The sequence below is a fragment of the Callithrix jacchus genome, chromosome 19 (assembly GCF_049354715.1).
Source record: "Callithrix jacchus isolate 240 chromosome 19, calJac240_pri, whole genome shotgun sequence".
NCBI classification, from domain to species: Eukaryota; Metazoa; Chordata; class Mammalia; order Primates; family Cebidae; genus Callithrix; species Callithrix jacchus.
In genome coordinates, this window is record NC_133520.1 from 9,021,581 (window position 1) to 9,041,482 (window position 19,902).

Genomic DNA, 19,902 nt, shown 5'->3' on the forward strand with positions numbered 1-19,902 from the left:
TGGCCAAGGTTGATAGAGGCTTCCAGTGGTGCTGATAACAACCAGGTCTCTTATCTGCCTCAGAAAACTGGGACCAAAAGAAGACCATGTTGGGGTACTGTGAGTCTTCAGATCTCACCTGATGCCCAAAGACATTCAGAAAAAAAACTCTTTTCAAAGGTGTGATGATTGAGAATGCTTTATAGCTTTTACTTTCCATTGTTAAAAATCACACTATTGACCAGGCACGGTGTCCGATGCCTGTAATCCTAGCACTTTGGGAGGCCGAGGCAGGTGGATTGCTTGAGGTCAGGAGTTCAAGACCAGTCAGGAGTTCCAGACCAAGACCACCATGTTGGGAGGCCAACATGGTGAAACCCCATCGCTACTACAAATAAAAAAATTAACCAGGTGTGGTGGTGGGCGCCTGTAATGCCAGCTACTTGGGAGGCTGAGGCAGGAGAATTGCTTGAACGTGGGATGTGGAAGTTGCAGTGAGCCGAGATGAAGCTAACACACTCCAGACTGGATGACAGAGAGAGTCTCTGTCTATAAAGAAAAAAAATTGCACTAATATAACACTTCCTGAGTAGGGAGACATGACTTGACCCATGGTATGGCTAGCCTTAAGTTACAGGAAAGTGCTTACAGAGAGATTTTATTATAAAATAAATATATACTACGAACTATAGCTTAAGGTTGAAACATTCTGGCCTTAAAATCGGCATGCTTTCAAATCCCAGCTCTACCTTGTGTTAGTTATTTGATCCGTGGAAGTCATTGCCAGAGAATTTAAAAAGTTCTCTGGGCCTCATTTGTAGCATCTGTGGAATGGAGGCAATTAGAGTTCCTGCCTCATGAGATTGTTGTGTGGATTGAAGGAAATGACCCGTGAGGAGCGCTCAAAACAGAACCTGGGTCTCTAAAGGCTCTGTGAATGCTCTTAACAGATATTCTTTAAAGACCAACTTTAATAAGTAAAATTTGAGCCAGATTTATTCCAATTTTTAACTCATTACTTGTTAAATGTCAAAAATATACGGTGTGGATTAGCCTGAACATCTGCGCCCAGTTAGATTTGAAATGGCAGTGGCTATATGACATGACTTTACCAAAGAACTATACAGACCTGGACACGGAACCCCACACCTCCACCCCCAAATTCCAAGAGCCCTTATTTCTAAGAAAACACAATTCGATGCAGAAAGGTTTCAACAAAATACCAGAGCTTGATTCAACAGGACCCCTCCTCCCAGCCATACACAGGTGGCTTTGCGAACAGTAATGCCACTACTAGAGGGCTGCTGAGTCTGGGGTTTTAGTCAGAAGCAGTGAAGGCTTCAGCTGACTCTGAGTGAACCTCCATTCTGTCAATGCCTTCCAGCTAGAGATGAACACACCTGTGGTTGAATGAGTTATGTATAACGACTGATGCAAAGAAGAAAAGGTACATAATGGGGAACCATGGGACATATCAGCAAGAGGGGGTTCACAAGCGAGGACTTGGGTTCATGTTAGGTGATTTTGGGGGGATTAAAGTAATGAGGCATTGGTTTGGATTGGATGCTGTCAGCAAGTGGGAATAACTCTGACTGGGTATCTTAATAAATTCTGTCTTTAAGGGAAGCAGGGAGGAACGAAGCAAGGCTCACCTTTTAATTGGACGCAGTTGTCACTTTCTTTTTTGAGACAGAGTCTAGCTCTGTCACCTAGGCTAGAGTGCAGTGGCACACCCATAGCTCACTGCAGCCTCAACCTCCTGGGCTCAAGTAATCCTTCCACCTCAGCCTCCTGAGTAGCTGCGACTACAGGATTGCACTATCACTCCCAGCTTTTTTTTTTTTTTTTAATTTTTTATTAGAAACAAGGTCTTGCTATGTTGCCAGGCTGGTCTTGAATTCCTGAGCTCAAGGGATCTTCCTGCCTCTGTCTCCTAAAGTGCTGGGATTACAGCTGTGAGCTGCAGTGGCTCACAGCTGTAATCCCAGCACTTTGGGAGGCTGAGGCTGCTGTCACTCATTTTATCCAGGGTGGGGTCTGGTATTGTAGTGATTTGCACAGTGCTCTTGTTGGTCTGTGCTTAGACAATCTTACAGAGTGGTCTTGTATCTCACCTCACTTCATCACAGTCACAGTGGCCTCATGTGTGGTGCTGGTGTTCTGAGAGATGGTTTGTGTGGCACAGGAGAATACAATGGCTTAGCTGTGAGAGTCAGGCCAGTCTCACCAACACCAAGGTGTTGTATAGTATCAGTTTCCAGATGCCAGGGCTGTGCTTTTCTTTTTATTATGTTCTCAGTACTTAATATATTTGTGGTACATTTAATGAAATAGGCTATGAGCATTGAAATCCTGGCTGAAAGGACACTTAGAAGCTGTGTGACTGTGGCAAGCTACTTCAGCATCAGTATCCTCCACATTTTATATGTGAGGTCTGTACCTGCCTCCCAGGGGTGCTGTGAAGATTAAATGAGATCATGCATGTTCCTGGCATGTAATGATTTTAAAAAGTAGCCATTTTTATTGAGTTCCTCTGTATAGTTTGGCCTCCATGGCTGTCTGAGTTTAAGACATGGATAAAATGCATTCTCTCTTTTTTTTTCTTTTTGAGATGGAGTCTTGCTCTGTCAACCAGGCTGGAATGCAATGGCATGATATCGGCTCACTGCAACCTCCGCCTCCCAGGTTCAAGCAATTCTCCTTCCTCAGCCTCTCCCAAGTAGCTGGGACTACAGGCACAAGACACCATGCCTGGCTAATTTTGGCATTTTTAGTGGAGATGGGGTTTCACCATGTTGGCCAGGCTGGTCTCAAACTCCTGACCTAAAGTGATCTGCCCGCCTCGGCCTCCCAAAGTGTTGGGATTATAGGCATGAGTCACTGCACGTGGCCTGCATTCTCTCATTTTGCTTGATTTTATTTTTTTGGCATCATGTGACTTTTTTAAAAGTTTTACATATCATGATCAGAAGGCCTGCCAGATGCACAAGGTTATTGCTTTCTTTGTATTCACTTCTAGGAAATATTCCTATGTTACTGCAGCTGTTACTGTCATCTTTACTGCTATGATGGTGTCAAATAACAGAGCCAGAGAGAATCTGGCCACAGTGTGCATCATAGCATGGGAGCTCACACAGCTTGTGAGGGCCTGGGCTATCATCCTGGCTGTCTACTCATCAATGAATGTTTGTTGAACACACGAATGAATGAATGAATGAATGACTGTAAACAGTGAAGCTTAGTTTGCTTCTCATCTCACGGTCCATCAAGCAGGTATTTTCTTTGTTCTTCGATATCAACGTTCCACTGGGGCTTTACTGCACAGGTTACACTTCAACGGAACGAATGCTACAAGTGAGTCATCTGTGTTTCCCAAGAGGCGATGGTACATGGGGGAGCAGACCTCCTATCTTCCCTTTACACGGCCTGGGACTCAGGCTACCACACCCACATCCATTTCAGGCTATCACATTTGGAACAGATGTTTTTAGCCTTTTTGCTCATTGATAAGAAAGTATTATGTGTTCCACTTTGGGGTTCCGTGATATCTCCTGCCTTCCTTCGTCGCCTCCCTTTCTATGTTCTTTTTGCCTTTCTTAGATCATGTTTATTACTAAGTGGCAATCAAACAAAAGAGTGCAGGAGCAGCAAAGTGAGAGAAAGCCCAGCCTCAGAGGCCAACATGTTTCACAAAATAACCACATGTGGTTTCTTCAACTTGCTTTTAAAAATTAACAATATATTCTGGCTATCTTTCCCAGACAAGACATAAAATTTGACCTCATTTTTATGAACAGTTATATAGTATTCCATTATGCAGCCATATCAACTTAAGTATCTACTCTCCTGTGAATAAATTTTACTTCTTTTAGAAAATAATATAAACTTTAAGTACCACTGGCATAACTCTGACACTTTCTGGGTATTATTATATGTGAATTTTGTCTTCATGTCCTTAAAACATTTCTTTTTTATGCTTTTTGCTCTCTCTGCCCTCAAATTCCTATAATGAGTATATACTACTTATCTAATATCAGGAAAAAGTTATTTTAAAATAGCATTAATTTCATATTTTCCTGAGTTCTGATTCTGACACTTATTGCTACTATTAATCCATTTAATATTTGATTATATGTTTCATATCTTCAAATAAATAGCTTTTTTTCTTGAGAACACAGATGATATTTTAATAATAAAAATAACAATAACATTGACTCAGCACCTCTATGTGCCAGGTACTTGACTTGCACATATGATCTCATTTAATCCTCACAAAACCCCTGAAGAGTCAGTTCCCTTTTTACTAATGAGGAAAATAAAACTCACAGAGCTTATTTTATTTTATTTTTTGAGACAGAGTTTCCTTCTGTCGCTTAGGCTGGAGTGCAGTGGTGTAATCTCAGCTCACTGCAGCCTCTGCCTCTTGGGTGTAAGTGATTCTCCTGCCTCAGCCTCCTGAGTAGCTGGGATTACAGTCATGGGCCACCATGCCCAACTAATTTTTCTGTTTTTAGTAGAGATGGGGTTTCACCACGTTGACCAGGCTGCTCTTGAACTCCTGACCTCAGGTGCTCTGCCTACCTTGGCCTCCCAAAATGCTGGAATTTCAGGCGTGAGCCACTGTGCCCGGATAGCTCAGAAAGTTTAAATGGACTGATTCCACTTAGTTACAGTGGAGCCAGGATTAGAACCAAGTTGTCCATAATTCCAGTGCCTCTGCCCTTTTTGCTGTTCTGTGATGCCCTCCACTTCAGAATCTACTGAAGCCTCCAGCACAGGGATGGACACACAATTTAGGTTTAATTAAAACATGTTGGTTCACCTATGATCAAGGACAATAACGTTCTCTAAACTCATATTCTGGTCTTCATACCCAATGCAGTCTACTCAAAGACCAGTGCTATACGATATGTCCTGACCAGTGATACTTCTTTTCTTTATATGATTAGCCACTGGATGCTCTTTAGCATATTGAGCTTGACACATCACAACATGGAAGGAGAAAAGCGAACTCACAAACAACACAGAAGGGAAGAGGTGAAATGGTTTCTTGAAGTAGTAACATGGTGGAAGACAGAGGCCAAAGCTCACTAGATCCCAGGCAATGACTCCTACAGAGCCAAGGCTATTGACTGGTATTGAAATGTGGGTGCCTATTCGTTGCCACCCTTATCTAAAAGTTGTTCATTAGAATTCATAATTCCCTTGTCATAAAAGAGGGTTTGCATTGTGAACCATTGGGCAAGCAAAAACTCTGGACTTTTTAATGTTTTTGAATAGCCTACTCCTTATGAAAGCAACCACAACTCATGGTGATCTCATCAGGTCTCTGGAATGCAAGTCATTCATTTAGAGGCAGGTCGTAAAGCAGAGACAGGGTCTTCCCTCTTTTGCTGCTATGCTCTTCTCTATGAGAGCTCTAAGTATTTCAGATGTACAGGCAATCTGTCCTTAACTATAAGTTTTTATTCCACTAAATTCTAAAAGAAGAAGATTTGCTTCTGTATACCTTTTCAATGTCTGGGAGAATTTGGATTCTAGAACATGACAATTGCATGTCAATTCCTGTGAGGGTAATTTGGAAGAACAGGGAGGTAGGTATTTGGAATACAGACAAAGATATAGGTGACAGAGCAGAATTAGAGCCCTTTGCATGGACGTCTTAGGAAAGATAAAAGCAAGTGGGGGAAATGAAACCTTGGCCTTGGAACTGCATGTGGCTGAGGAGAGCCAGGACTAGGCAAGGTCAGAGGCTTTGGAATGCAGGGTCCACGAGAAGGGTTAAGGGGGTAGATAGAAGGCTAGATGTGTGGCCTGGGGTGAGACTGAATGGCGAGTCCTGGAAGTCAGGAGTTAACACAGCTATGGTTAACCTTGGAAAAGCACTCAACATTTGGCTCAGAAAAAACGTGCATTGTGATATGAGGACTATCTGTTTAAGAAAACAATTCAAAACGGACCAACAAACTTGTTTTCAAAATTAGGGAGATAATGAATCTTTTCTAGCGAGCAAGTGATAGCATGACAAAAATATAGCACCTTTATTACTTATTAACAATGTGTAACTTATTACTATCATTGCTATTTTGCACTTCGTTCATTTGTTTTAGTGGATATAAAATATATATTTTTCGAGACGGAGTTTCGCGGTTGTTACCCAGACTGGAGTGCAATGGCGCGATCTCGGCTCACCACAACCTCCGCCTCCTGGGTTCAGGCAATTCTCCTGCCTCAGCCTCCTGAGTAGCTGGGATTACAGGCACGCGCCACCATGCCCAGCTAATTTTTGTATTTTTAGTAGAGACGGGGTTTCACCATGTTGGCCAGGATGGTCTCGATCTCTTGGCCTCGTGATCCACCCACCTCGGCCTCCCAAAGTGCTGGGATTACAGGCTTGAGCCACCGCGTCCGGCCGTTGCTTTCTAGCTCATCTTCCTGATTTCCTTTATAGCATTTACCACAATGTAAATTTACTTATTATCCATCTTGTTTCACACGTGCTCAACAAAGGAACAGACTTATGGTCACTGTTACCTCTACTGTTGAATGTTCAGTACCTGGTTGGGTGCAGTGGTCCACACCTATCATCCCAGCACTTTGGGAAGCCGAGGCAAGTGGATCACCTGTGATCAGGAGTTCGAGAGCAGCCTGGCCAACATGATGAAACCCCATCTCTACTAAAAGTACAAACAATTAGTCGGGCGTCATAGCGGGCGCTTGTAATCTCAGCTACTCAGGAGGCTGAGACAGGAGAATCACTTGAACCTGGGAGGTGGAAGTTGCAGTGAGCTGAAATTGTGCCATTGCACTCCAGCCTGGGCAACAAGAGTGAAACTCTGTCTCAAAAAAAAAAAAAAAAAAAAAAAGATGGGCCGGGCGCGGTGGCTCAACGCCTGTAATTCCAGCGAAACTCCGTCTCAAAAAAAAAAAAAAAAAAAGAAAGAAAGAAAAAAAGAAAAAGTAGTTTGGGCTGAGCTGAAATATTTAAACAACATTTGTTCTGGGCTACTCAGATACCCATTCTCGATTCCCTTTCCTCCTGCTTGCCTCCACTGTAAAGGCTGGAAATGCCACATGCTTACTGTCCCAGCCTCACCTGCAGTTCGGGATTCCCATATGGCAGTTTCGGCTGAGGGCCGGAATGCAGGAATTTTGTGGGTTGAGAAAGAAAGACTGCTGGGAAGGCTTTCATTTTTTTTCTCACAAAAAGAAGAGCTGTAACTCGTATTTTTCTTTCTCTCTTCTTTTTCACTTGAATGCAGATTAGATGCACAGAGCTATGAGGACCATCTTGTGACCCAAATAAAGGAAAAGACAAAAAAATTAAAAAAAAGAAATTGACAGCAGGGATGCAGGTCGTGATGCTGCTGATCTGTGCAACCACCCTGAGCAGCTGCTGAACTCTAGAATTCTTTTTTTTTTTTTTGAGACGGAATTTCGCTCTTGTTACCCAGGCTGGAGTGCAATGGCCTGATCTCGGCTCACCTCAACTTTCGCCTCCTGGGTTCAGGCAATTCTCCTGCCTCAGCCTCCAGAGTAGCTGGGATTACAGACACGCGCCACCATGTCCAGCTAATTTTTTGTATTTTTAGTAGAGGCAGGATTTCACCATGTTGACCAGGATGGTCTCGATCTCTTGACCTCGTGATCCACCCGCCTCGGCCTCCCAAAGTGCTGGGATTACAGGCTTGAGCCACCACCCGGACTAGATTCTTTTTATAGGAGAAGAGTAAACTTGTACTCTTTTAAATACATTGTTAGAAATAGACTCAAATAGATTAAATAGGTTAGAAATCTGTCTTCTGTTACTTGAAGCTAGAAGCATTCCTGATTCATAGTATTATAATTTTCTTATTTCCTCACTGGCAAACATGAGTCTGTTCATGGAATTTTATGTGCAATTGATAGTACCTACGGGGAGTGTATATTGCTCCAGCCTTGTCTTTAATTCTTATGCACCCCCAAGTCTGTCTTTCTTTCTTTCTTTCTTTTCTTTCTTCTTTCTTTCTTTCTTTCTTTCTTTCTTTCTTTCTTTCTTTCTTTCTTTCTTTCTTTCTTTCTTTTCTTTTTCTTTCTCTTTCCTTTCTCTTTCTCTCCCTTCTTTCTTTCTTTCTCTCTTTCCTTTCTCTTTCTCTCTCTTTCTTTCTTTCTCTCTCTCTCTCTCTCTCTCTCTCTCTTCCTTCTTTCTTTCTTTCTGACAGAGTATTTCTCTATCACACAGACCTCAGAATGCAGTGGTATGATCTCAGCTCAGCAACTTCCACCTCCTGCCTCAGCTTCCCAAGTAGCTGGGACTACAGGTGGATGCCACCATGCCTGGCTATTTTTTGTATTTTTAGTAGAGATAGGTTTTCACCATGTTGCCCAGGCTGGTCTTAAATGCCTGACCTCAAGTGATCCACCTACCTTGGCCTCCCAAAGTGCTGGGATTACCGGCCCAAGTCATATTTCAAGAATCATAATATTTTAAATTGATATCCATATTATAGGCTTTTTTATCTATGTAAAATAATTTCTCTGTGTTTTATATTGAAGGAAACAAAGATATTTTGTGAAAGTCAGGGAAAAAATCTATGTCAAGAGTTTTTATGGCCTCATTAATACTTGGGGCTAAAGAGTATAATTTTTCATCTCCTAAAACTCTCATGCAAGGTGGCAGGCAGAGTTCGATCCACTTTATAGGTGGGAGAATGGACTCAAATAGATTAAAACTATGATGCAAAATTTTACTGCAAATCAGGCTTGGGGAATAACATAACATTTACATTATGTTAGGAAGCCTCAGGTATTTTCTTAATCTTTTAAGTTCTTAACAAGTACCACAAGCCCTGGATTTATTTCACCTACTTAATACATCTTTTACCATCTGGCTCTATGTCTTCCTTCCTCCCTCCCTCCCTCCCTTCCCTCCTTCCCTCCCTCCCTCCCTTTCTTTCCTTCCTTCCTTCCCTCCTTCCCCCTTCCCCCTTCTTCTTTCCTTCCTTCCTTCCTTCCCTCCTTCCCCCTTCCCCTTCCTTCTTTCTTTCCTTCCTTCCTCTTTTCCTCCTTCCCCCTTCCCCCTTCTTCTTTCCTTCCTTCCTTCCCTCCTTCCCCCTTCCCCTTCCTTCTTTCTTTCCTTCCTTCCTTCCTTTCTCTTTTCCTCCTTCCCCCTTCCCCCTTTCCTTCCTTCCTTCCTCTTTTAATTTCATCCTTTCAACTTTTGTGTAGCCTGTTTTTAAGTTTATTGTGAACTCCATTTTTTGAGAATTAAAAATTTAAAAAGAAGATTAAATGATTGACTCTTGAAGAATCGGGTCTTGAGTTTCTCTCGCCCATTTAGGTGACTTCTTTTTCCTCAGATAAAAGGATGAATCTCTATTTTGCTGTCACATTTTGGATGTGGAATCTGACTTTAGAAAAGAACCCCTGGTTTTGAATCTTGGGTATGTCTTTTTAGCCTGGGGCTTCTTTTCTTTCTTTGTCAAAAGAGGGAAGTGGGCTGAAGGATCTCCTTCCCATCACGTCCGCCCTAGGATTCCATGGTTCATGCTGTGACTTTCCTGGCCTTATTCCTGGGAGTCTTGAGTGTTTCTTGCTCTTCTGCTGTGGTATCCTTCTCTGTTTGCACAGCTGTGGCACATGAGGAGTGTTTTGATTTTATTCTTGGCTAACTGTATTTCCCTTTAGCTTCCTTCTGTTTTGCTTGTTTGTCTAATGATTTTTTTCTCTTACATTCTTTGCCTGTGATCTTGCATTGATTCTTTCTGGATTCATATCCCCATTGTGGTTCCATCACACAGGACCTCTTTGTGCCCCCAGTGTCAGGAGACAGGCCTTCGGACTGTTCTAAAGGCTACTTGTGTTCTTTCAGGACCTGCTCTTCCCGTGAGATTGCTGAGTTCATGGAAACAGGAGCCTTGCCAAAACTGGCTTTTCTTTTCTTTGCTAAATGGTTTTGGCATCTGTTCCATTGTATTCCATTTCTCCTCTTTGATTTTCTTTCCTTCTCATTTGCATAAGTCTAGTGAGTTTGTAACTACTTTCTCTGTGATTACATTTAAGCTTTAAGTATCCAACATTCTATACTCATAGAAAACAGCCTAGCGTGGGGTCATATTCTCAAAACAGAACCTGTGTATGAGAGATGATTTTTAGGTGATATCTGGCTGAACGTCTTTTCTTTGAATATTATATACCTATTTTAATGTTTACAGAACTACAGCTATTACATCAAACTTGTAATTTCACAGTTGTGCTATAAAAACCTCCCCTTTTGCTCCTGACATAGCAAAAGCCTGATTTTAAAAAATTCTGAAATAATGCTAATTAGCGTGGATTGAACACTTACTACAGTGCATGCATTACATATATTAATTCACTTAACACTGAAAACAACCCTGAGGTAGGTTCTACTGTTTACCGCATTTTAAGCATAAGGAAACAGGCATAGGTCAGCTCAGTTGGCCAAGGTCACACAGCGTTACAGGCAGCACTGGGACTGAAACTTAGCTGGGCTGATTTCAGAACTATGTTCTAACCACTAAACCGTGATCCCTCTTAAAAACTCGTGTATGTGGTACACAACTTTTGAACAAATAATGAAGACAGTATTTGAAGGATTGAAATTTAGGAATAACTTATGTAATAGAAAGCACATGAACCTTGGAGTTAGACAGACCTCAAATGCCAGATCTGTTAACTGGTCCATTATGTGTTTCTAGACACATCACTTAACCTTTATTAAAATGATGGAGAAAATGTAAAATGTCCATTCCAAGTTTTTATTTGTATTTTTTGAGACGGAATCTTGCTCTGTCACCCAGGCTAGAATGCAGTGGCACGATCTCGATCTTGGCTCACTGCACCCTCCGCCTTCCAGATTTTAGCAATTCTCTGTCTCAGCCTCCTGAGTAGCTGGGACTACAGGCACACACCACCACACCTGGTTAACTTTTGTATTTTGAGTAGAGAAACAAACCTGGCCATGTTGGTCAAGCTGGTCTCAAGCTCCTGAACTCAAGAGAACCTCCTGCCTCAGCCTGCCAAAGTACTAGGTAGTTGTTTTTTTTTTTTTGAGATGGAGTCTCACTTACTCTGTCACCCAGGTGGAAAGCGGTGGCACAATCTCAGTTCCCTGAAACCTCTGCCTTGCGGGTTCAAGTGGTTCTTCTCCCTCAGTCTTTGGAGTAGCTGCAATTACAGGCATATGCCCCTATGGCTGGCTAATTTTTGTATTTTTAGTGGAGAAGGTGGTTTCACTATGTTGGCCAGGCTGGTCTTGAACTCCAGACCTCAAGTGACCCACCCACCTCTGCCTCCCAAAGTGCTGGGATTATAGGCATGAAATAACATGCCTGGCCCCTATCGTAAGTTTTAACACATATGAATTTTCTCTCCTCTGTGAATCTCAGTCTTTTCATCTGTTAAAAAGTCAGGATCCGTGAATATTTAGAAATATTCTAATAGAATTATTAGAAATATTTTCTAATAATTTTAGAAAAAGTTATAGTTGTCAATATATAGTGGGAGTCTACCAAAAATACACATGAATGTCTTCTATTTTGGTGGCCTGTTATAGTTGGTACTTTGGCATTTAGGATCTCCAACTCTCTCCTGTTCCCTACCAGTGACAAAAACAAGGTCAGCCTGCTGAATTTCTTTGATGCCAGTTTCCCCAGTGTGAGGAAGAGCACAAAGTACATATAACCGTAGCCAGGAAGAGAGTACATTTCTTGTGTGAAGCCAAACTGATAGGAAGGGGGTTGTATCTCTATCAGAAAAGAAACGGGTGTGGGTTACCTTTTAGGGTTCACATGGGTAAATTCTGAATTGGTTTGGTCACTATGTGGGTCATCATAAAGTAAGGTTCTTGACTTGCAAGATGTGACTGTGGGTGAGGACAGCTGGGGTTCAAAATGGGAAACATCTATAGCAGCATTCTAGTGGTAAAACATTTCCAGATTTTACAACTTTGAACTTATTATCCCATACAGAATAATGTAAATGGCTCCAGACTGTTTACCCAAACATGATTACAATGGCCTTTGATAAAGATAGGGTTGTTTCATTCTTCACAAATGATTAAACCTCTGTGACGAACACATGGACAATTGCATTTTAAAGACAGGGTTGATTAGCCAAGAATTTTGAAAATAGTCAGATGCCCTGATATAATAACTGAAAATAAAATTTCATGCATCTTCGTTGAAAGGGCTCTTTTATAAGCCCACCTCCTCCTCCATAATGTATGGGCCATGAATGTTTGTTTGTTTGTTTTGTTTTTAAATAATGCCACATTCTTTTTGACTTCTTCCATGATGTAGAGAAAGCAAAATTAGACTCCAAAGCTCTACATTCAAGTTTCTGCCCTTCCACCTAAGGCTGCTAGGTGAAGTTGGGTACTTGTGAAACCATTCTGGACCTGAGCTTCTTATCTCTAAATGGAAGAGGTGAGATCTGCCCTTGCCTGCCTTTCAGGTTAAGATGGGGGTTATCAAGTAAGATACTGTATGTGAAAGTATTTTTAAAACTGTGAAGGGCCAGTGCTGTTATTCTCTGTCTTCTAAGTAGATGCCAGGTCACTTTCCCCTTCCCAGTTCCATGCGCCTTTCCTGACCTCCTCCCTAAACCTGATCTCCAAAATCGTACAGGAGTTAGAATCTGGGAGATTTAAGCCTTGATTTGTTTATTTTTGTTTTGTTTTATAAACACAAAATGAAATCTCATTAATTTTGGGGAAAGCTAGTGAAAAACTACAGGGGAAAAAAGGGTAATTCGAAATGCTGGCAAGCTATCTCATTATGTTTTTCCATTATAGCAAGAGTTTTAACTGCCTACCATATGTCCTCACTAATGTTAGATGAAGTGCAAAAGAAACCTTCAGTGGATCTTAGTCCACTGTGTATATATGTATGTATGTTGGTGGTGGTGGGGCGGTGGGGAGAGATGCTTAAAATGCATTGAGAAAAACCAGAACAGACACTCTTACCTGAGAATTCATGGGCTCCTTAAGGGATCCGCAGATGGACTTTCAGGGGGTCCTTTAAATCACATGCCAAGACTTGTGCATACACATATATGTGTATATTTTCTGCAGAAAGGAGCCATAGCTTTCATCAGTTTCTCAAAGGATCTGTAATTTAAAACAATAACAACTTAAGAACTGAGACAGAGAACACGGCCAAGTTGCAGATAGTCTGACTAAATGGCACGCAGATTATTACATGGTGAGCTTAGTCAGAAAAAGCTTTTGGAAAGAATGATTAAGTCAGGTCCCGAGCCAAGAAAAGTTTCTGCTGGGTCTGCTTGTATGTGTAGATATGACTAATTTATTAAATATAACAAATCATTACAGTAAGAAGCCATAGCATCCAGCACTTCACTAACTGGGAAAGCTTTTGAAAATTCCATTAGGTACAGTGGTTCGTGCCTGTAATCCAGCACTTTGGGAGGCCAAGGCGCTGGATTGCTTGAGCTCGGGAGTTCAGCTTGGGCAACATGGTGAGGCCACATCTCTACAAAACATACAGAAATTACGTGGTCATGGTGATACATACCTGTAGTCCCAACTTGTTGGGAGGCTGAGGTGGGAGAATTGCTTGAGTCTAGGAGATGGAGGTTTCAGTGAGCCGAGATGGCACCACTGCACTTCAGCCTGGGTGCTAGAGCAAGACCCTGTCTCAAAAAAGAAAAAAAAAAGTGCATTAGTCATCACTCCTAATTTTACTGTTTAATCAAGTAATCAGATTTTAGTCTGTTTTGAAACTTCCCTGAGTAAATGCAAAATTCAATTAAGCTTCCGTACTTCATGAAAATAGTAATAAGTCATTGTAATCATATGAAATTGGTATTCTTATTACCCATTCTTCCATCTTCCCCCAATTTTAGTTGAGAAAACTGAGGCCAGAGATGTAAATAGTTTGCTTAAAACAGCATGTGTAAAGTGGCAGAACCAGGAAACAAACCCAGACATTCAGCTGCCAAAACCTACCCTTAAATGTGGGAACTGGATTCACTCTTCCATATACGTTATACAAGTAATATAGTTTTAAAAATTACAGGCCAGGTGGGGTGGCTCACACTTGTAATCCAGCACTTTGGGAGGCTGAGGCAGGAGGATTATTGAGCCCAAAAGTTGGAGACTAGCCTGGGTAACATAATGAGACCCTGTCTCTATAAAAAGTAAAAAAAAAAAAATGTACTGAGCATGGTGGAGTGGGCCTATAGTCCCAACCACTCTGGGGGCTAAGAGGGGAGGATCGTTTCAGCCTTGATGTCAGGCCTGGGTGACAGAGCGAGATGGTGTTGAAAAAAAAATTACACTGATTTAAAATAAATTAATGCTATTTGCTTTCCAAGTATTTACAGTGTAAGTGTATTTGGCATGAAACAAGTCAGCAAAATGATGGAATTTTTATATAACATTTATTAGATGTTTGAACTTGTCTTGAACTTTGGTTTTATGATCTCACAAGAGGAAATCTTGTATTTGTTTCTGAGAAAAATTTCTATAATTTTTATGTTTCGGGTTAAAGGTTTTGCTTTGCATATCCAGAGACTGACATTCTCCTTGTGCTATATTGCTGAAAACTCCTAACCTTACTTCTCATATATTTGATTTTGCTAGACTCTCAGAAGGCTCTTAAATATCTAAGACAGCATCAGTTACATGTCCTCAATATTAGCACTCGGAGAAGAACCACAATAAATACAAGAACAAATCTGATTACTGAAACAGGTTACAATCTAAGCATCAGTTTCCTTCGAGAGCATTTCCTAAGATAAAAATAAATATTTCCCAGTTACAGTATATATGCAGCCATTAGTTTACAATCTTTTTTTTTTTGAGATGGAGTTTCGCTCTTGTCACCCAGACTGCGTGCAGTGGCATGATCTCGGCTCACTTCATCCTCCACCTCCTGGGTTCAAGCGATTCTCCGGTCTCAACCTCCCGAGTAGCTGGGATTTTAGACACCCACCATTGTGCCTGGCTAATTTTTTGTATTTTGAGTAGAGACAGGGTTTTGCCATGTTGGGCAGGCTGGTCTCAAACTCCTGACCTCAGGTGATCCACTCGCCTTGGCTTCCCAAAGTGCTGGGATTATAGGCTTGAGCCAGCACGCCTGGCCTAGTTTATAATCTTCTATACCAATGATCCAACTATCAGTTGTGAAAAACAGAGTTTCCCAAGATTGTTCATAATTTTTTGTATTTGGTAAAGGAACATAGGGAGAAAAATGAGAAAACAAAAAAGTTCCTCAGCATTCTGGGAAAGTCATGCCACTTGATGGCAGCTTATCGCTTTTAATTTAATCTTCTTTGGAAGGAATCTTTCCAATTAAAAACATGGCATAGGCTGGGCGCCGTGGCTCAAGCCTGTAATCCCAGCACTTTGGGAGGCCTAGGCGGGTGGATCACGAGGTCAAGAGCTCGAGACCATCCTGGTCAACATGGTGAGACCCTGTCTCTACTAAAAATACAAAAAACAAAAAAATTAGCTGGGCATGGTGGCGCGTGCCTATAATCCCAGCTACTCAGGAGGCTGAGGCAGGAGAATTGCCTGAACCCAGGAGGTGGAGGTTGTGGTGAGCCGAGATCGCGCCATTGCACTCCAGCCTGGGTCACAAGAGTGAAACTCCGTCTCAAAAAACACAAAACCAAAAAACAAAACATGGCATAGATTGCTAGCTATTCCTCAGTATACATTCTTTTTTTCTTTTTCTTGATAGAACCTTGAATATTAGCTGGGCATATGGATACTCAGAATAAAATCTATATTCCAGTCTTTGTTGCAGCTATATGTGGTCTTGTGACAATTTTGTAAAATAGAACATAAGTAGAAGTAGTGTGTGCAAATTCTTCCCCCTTCCTTCCAGCCTTCCTGGCTGGCTAGAATGCAAAAGTAATGGCTGGAACACAGGGAAAAGTGAAGAAATGGTGAAGAAATGTGGTCATTTTCAATCAAGACACTACAGTCATTCTGAATGTATGTGCTAAAAATATCTTTTTTTATTTGCTTACCTTTTCACTGTTTTAATGGTCTATTTTGAGAAACAGAAGTTCTTAATTTTAATTTATCCAATTTCAGGTTCCCTCCTTTTATACAGCAGGTGCTTAAGAAGCATTTTTCTATCCCAAGATCATGAAGGCTTGCTTATGGTATTTTCTTTTTTTTTGAGGCAGAGTTTCGCTCTTGTGACCCAGGCTGGAGTGCAATGGCGCGATCTCGGCTCACCAGCAACCTCCGCCTCCCGGGTTCAGGCAATTCTCCTGCCTCAGCCTCCTGAGTAGCTGGGATTACAGGCACGCGCCACCATGCCCAGCTAATTTTTTGTATTTTTAGTAGAGACGGGGTTTCATCGTGTTGACCAAGATGGTCTCAATCTGTTGACCAGGATGGTCTCGATCTGTTGACCTCGTGATCCACCTGCCTCGGCCTCCCAATGTGCTGGGATTACAGGCTTGAGCCACCGTGCCCGACCGTCTTCTTTTCTTTAATGATTTTCTCCATCTGGTTGAAATACTGATCCATTCGGGGCTTGGCTTTTCCAAAGTCCAGGTCTTTGCCAATAGTGGTGAGCAGATGGCAAAGGCACTCGAGGGACTCTTCGTCGTGGTTCTTAAGCAGTTTGACCACACAGTCGTGCATTATGGCCTCTGTTAACATCTTCAGCTCGAACAACTCTCCAGTAAACTTGATATTCCCTAAAGAGCGCCGCCGGGCTATGTCCCGAGCCTCTTCCAGCTCTTCCTTCAGGCGTCCTCGTTCCTCTACCGTAGCTGCTTCATCCATCTCTCTTTGCTTCTTCTCAAAAACCTCATCATCATCATTGTCTTTCTCAAACTCCTTCTGACATCGATTCATTAACAGCTTTCGGAAGTTCACAGTCACTGTTGGCTTTTTTGTAGTGGGGACTTTCAGCACCATGAGGCAGCGGCACATGTTGGCATAGGCCACAGAGAAGTTGGGCTCAGAAATGGCCTTCTCAAAAATGAGGTCAATGACCCCTTTGAGGCGTTCCTTGGTGTCGATGGCCAGCTGTGTCACTTGCTTCATCAGCTGCTGGAACATCTGGGGTGTCAGCTTATTCAGGATGGAGCGCACCCTGCGGAATAGGTCCTGGGTTTTGCTGCCGTCAGCATCCTCTTCCCCTCGATCCTTATCAGCTGCCGTCCGCTTACTGCTGGGTTTCCAGGCTTTCTCTGCTGTTTAGTTTTATATCTTCAGTCATTAACACTGTGGCAATGATCTTGTGCGGTTCCTTTCAGGGGCCCTGCTGAGAGCACCGGGGTCCCAGGCCAGCCAGCCCTCAGGGCAGCTCCCCACCTGGCCCACCCCTTGGGGGCCCATGGGTGCTAAGGGCTGGCCGGCCAAGGTTGGCAAAGGATGGAGTGAAGTCTGGACCACAGTTTATGCCTTGCAGTCTAGCAGGATCCAGTGGCCGCAGTGGTGTTTTATTGGCCTTGTCCAGCACCACATCACTGATATGGGGCAGACTCTCTGGCTTCTGCATACTGGCAAAGATGAACTGAAAACCAAGCAGGAACTCACGGTCATCACGTTTTTTCTCCTCCAGGTTTAGAGGCTTCCACTGATCTGATTTATATTCATACTTCTGTTCCCCAGGCTGGATGTTCTCAGCATTATGAATTTTGTCTTCCTTTGAGTCCCAGGTCTCATCTGCTTCCTTGGGACGTGGGGGCACACTGCTGCCCTCAGACTCCGGGCCTGGATTGCTGCCTGCGGGAGGCTGATTTTCCACCTCTGGTACTGCCGGGTTCACCTCCTTGAAGGCATCCAGAAGGTCTCCCACAGCCTCCTTCCTATTTAGCTCCTTAATTTTCCGTCTCCTCTTTGGCACAGATACTGCCACTTGGGTGGCTGCTGCTGCCTCCAAATTCTGGGGCAAGTTGGCTGGGACAGGGGTACTCTCTTGGGGGAGCAGCTTCTCTCCTCCCTTCTCACTCTCAACTTCTCCTGCTTCACCTTCTTCCTCCTCTTCCTCCATTTCCTCCTCTGGAGCTGTGGAAGTAGCAGAAGGAGCCATAGCAGGAGTGGCAGAGAGGATGGTGGGTGGCGCCACTCATGCTGTGACTTCCTTGGCCTGCTCCTCTGGCTCACTGACTGGGCTTAAGTCCACAACTGGTGGCGAGGGGGCTCCGTTGAGCAGTTCCTCAGGTTGGACAGTTGGAGTGATGGGCACAGGGGATTCGGAGGGGCAAGCTGGGGGAGGAGCAAGCTCTGGGCTTGACTCCACCTCTGGTTCCAGATCTTCAGATGGGACCATGCCATTAGGCTCATGACTTTCCACTGTGTGAGATGCCAGAGGGTTGGAAGCCTGGAGAGGACTGGAAGAGAACTCAGATTCTGGAACCGGTTTGCTAAGTGTCACTTCTACTTCCAGTATGGGTTCGGTGAGAGGAGTGGGTTCTGGAGAGAGGCAGTATGGCTCCCCAGTTTCACGGGAGATGGGGACTGATTCCTCTACAGACATTTGTATCATCCCTGTTGTCACAGTGTCCCCAGGAAGAGAGAGGACTGCGAGATTAGGCTCAGACCCCGGTTCCAAGATTGGGGATGGCGATGGGGTCGGAGAAGGTGATGAAGGCTGGGATTCTGAAGGGCTGTGCTCTGGGCCAGGCAGCCCTGGCCGGTCAGCAATGATTGCTCCCTGTGACCGGTCATCTGGCCAGACAATGACAGCAACCTGGGGCGTCTCCCCATTAGCTTGAGGCTCCAGACCCGCCTCCCGTCTGGGGAGGGGTGGGGGTGGAGGCAGTGCGGGCCCCAGACATGATCTCCGTGATATCCTTTCCTCCCTGGTTTGGATCTGGAATTCGGATTGTCTTCCGCTCCCTCTTGGGAGCAATCTGGGGTGGCTGGTTCATCAAAACTGGGGCGGGGGCCACACCAGTGGGAAACTGCTGCATCCCTTGGGCTGGATCATAGGCACCAGCGTCTATGATCCCAAATTCTGTCGGGCTTGCACCTGGATAGAAGCCTGGGGCTCCTGGCTGCACAGGGTACTGCTGTGTCGGGACAACACACGTGGAATGCCCCTGTCCAGGGATGTAGTCGGCCCCCTGGGAGGCTGGGTAGGAGATCTGGGAAGGGATCATCATTACTTGGGATCCAGCAGGGTAGACATGGGCAGCAGGGCCAGGGCGGGCAGGGGCTGCACTCGGCGCTCCGGAGGCTGCACTGCTCGGGGGCTGGGCCCGGCCAGGGTAGAAGTGCTGGCGGGGCTGAGAAGGCGTGTTCATTTGTGTCGCTTGTGGCGTAGTGAACACCACCGGTGCTGTCTGCCCCGGGGGAGACGCTGGCTGTGGGAGTCCGGGGGATGGGGCGGGTGGGGGGGGCGCTGTGGGAGTCCGGGGATGGGGCTGGTGGGGGGCCTGTGGACTGCGGAGCTTTGTTCATTTCATTTGGTGCCACATCAGGGTCCCCCCAGCACCCCCTCGGTTAAGAATAAGTCCACGGTGCGGCTCACAGGTTCTGGGCATCCGAGAGCCTTCAGTCTCCTTCAGTCCGAGCCCCACGCAGCCGCACAGACGTCGTCCGCAACCATTTCCGGCTCCCCGCGCAGATCCCGCTCGGCGGCCACCGCTTCTACGCAGGCGCAGCCGGCGCCCCCACGTGACCGGCGCCGAGGGCGGAGCCGCCCATTATTTTCCTTTTCAAGTGTATGTCAAAGCTGTCATACTCAGTCGTCAAGTTTTCTATTTTAATTATTTTACTTTTTGGTTCTTCAACTTTTGTTTCTTCAGGTACATGCATACATATTTTTTTGAGTTCTCTGCTGAATTTTTCATTTTTTTATCTTCTTGAACTTGAAAACTTACTTGTTTTAAAGACTATCTCTGAAACGATAATAACTGAAGTCCTTGTTGATATTTACATAGTCTAGTTTTTTTCTTCTTGATTTTTTTGTTCATGTCATGTTG

The 19,902-nt window shown here is 44.0% G+C and overlaps 1 long non-coding RNA gene and 1 pseudogene across 1 annotated transcript; both read right to left on the reverse strand.

Moving 5' to 3' along the window:
- Nucleotides 1–12,946: 12,946 nt before the first annotated feature.
- LOC118149478 (uncharacterized) lies at nt 12,947–19,488 on the reverse strand. The gene is made up of 3 exons (XR_013529687.1): nt 19,449–19,488; nt 13,515–13,632; nt 12,947–13,090 (listed from the first exon to the last, which is right to left on the reverse strand). It is a non-coding gene; the product is annotated as an uncharacterized LOC118149478 (long non-coding RNA).
- On the reverse strand, nt 16,281–19,292 carry LOC144580350 (eukaryotic translation initiation factor 4 gamma 1 pseudogene; annotated as a pseudogene).
- Nucleotides 19,489–19,902: the final 414 nt, after the last annotated feature.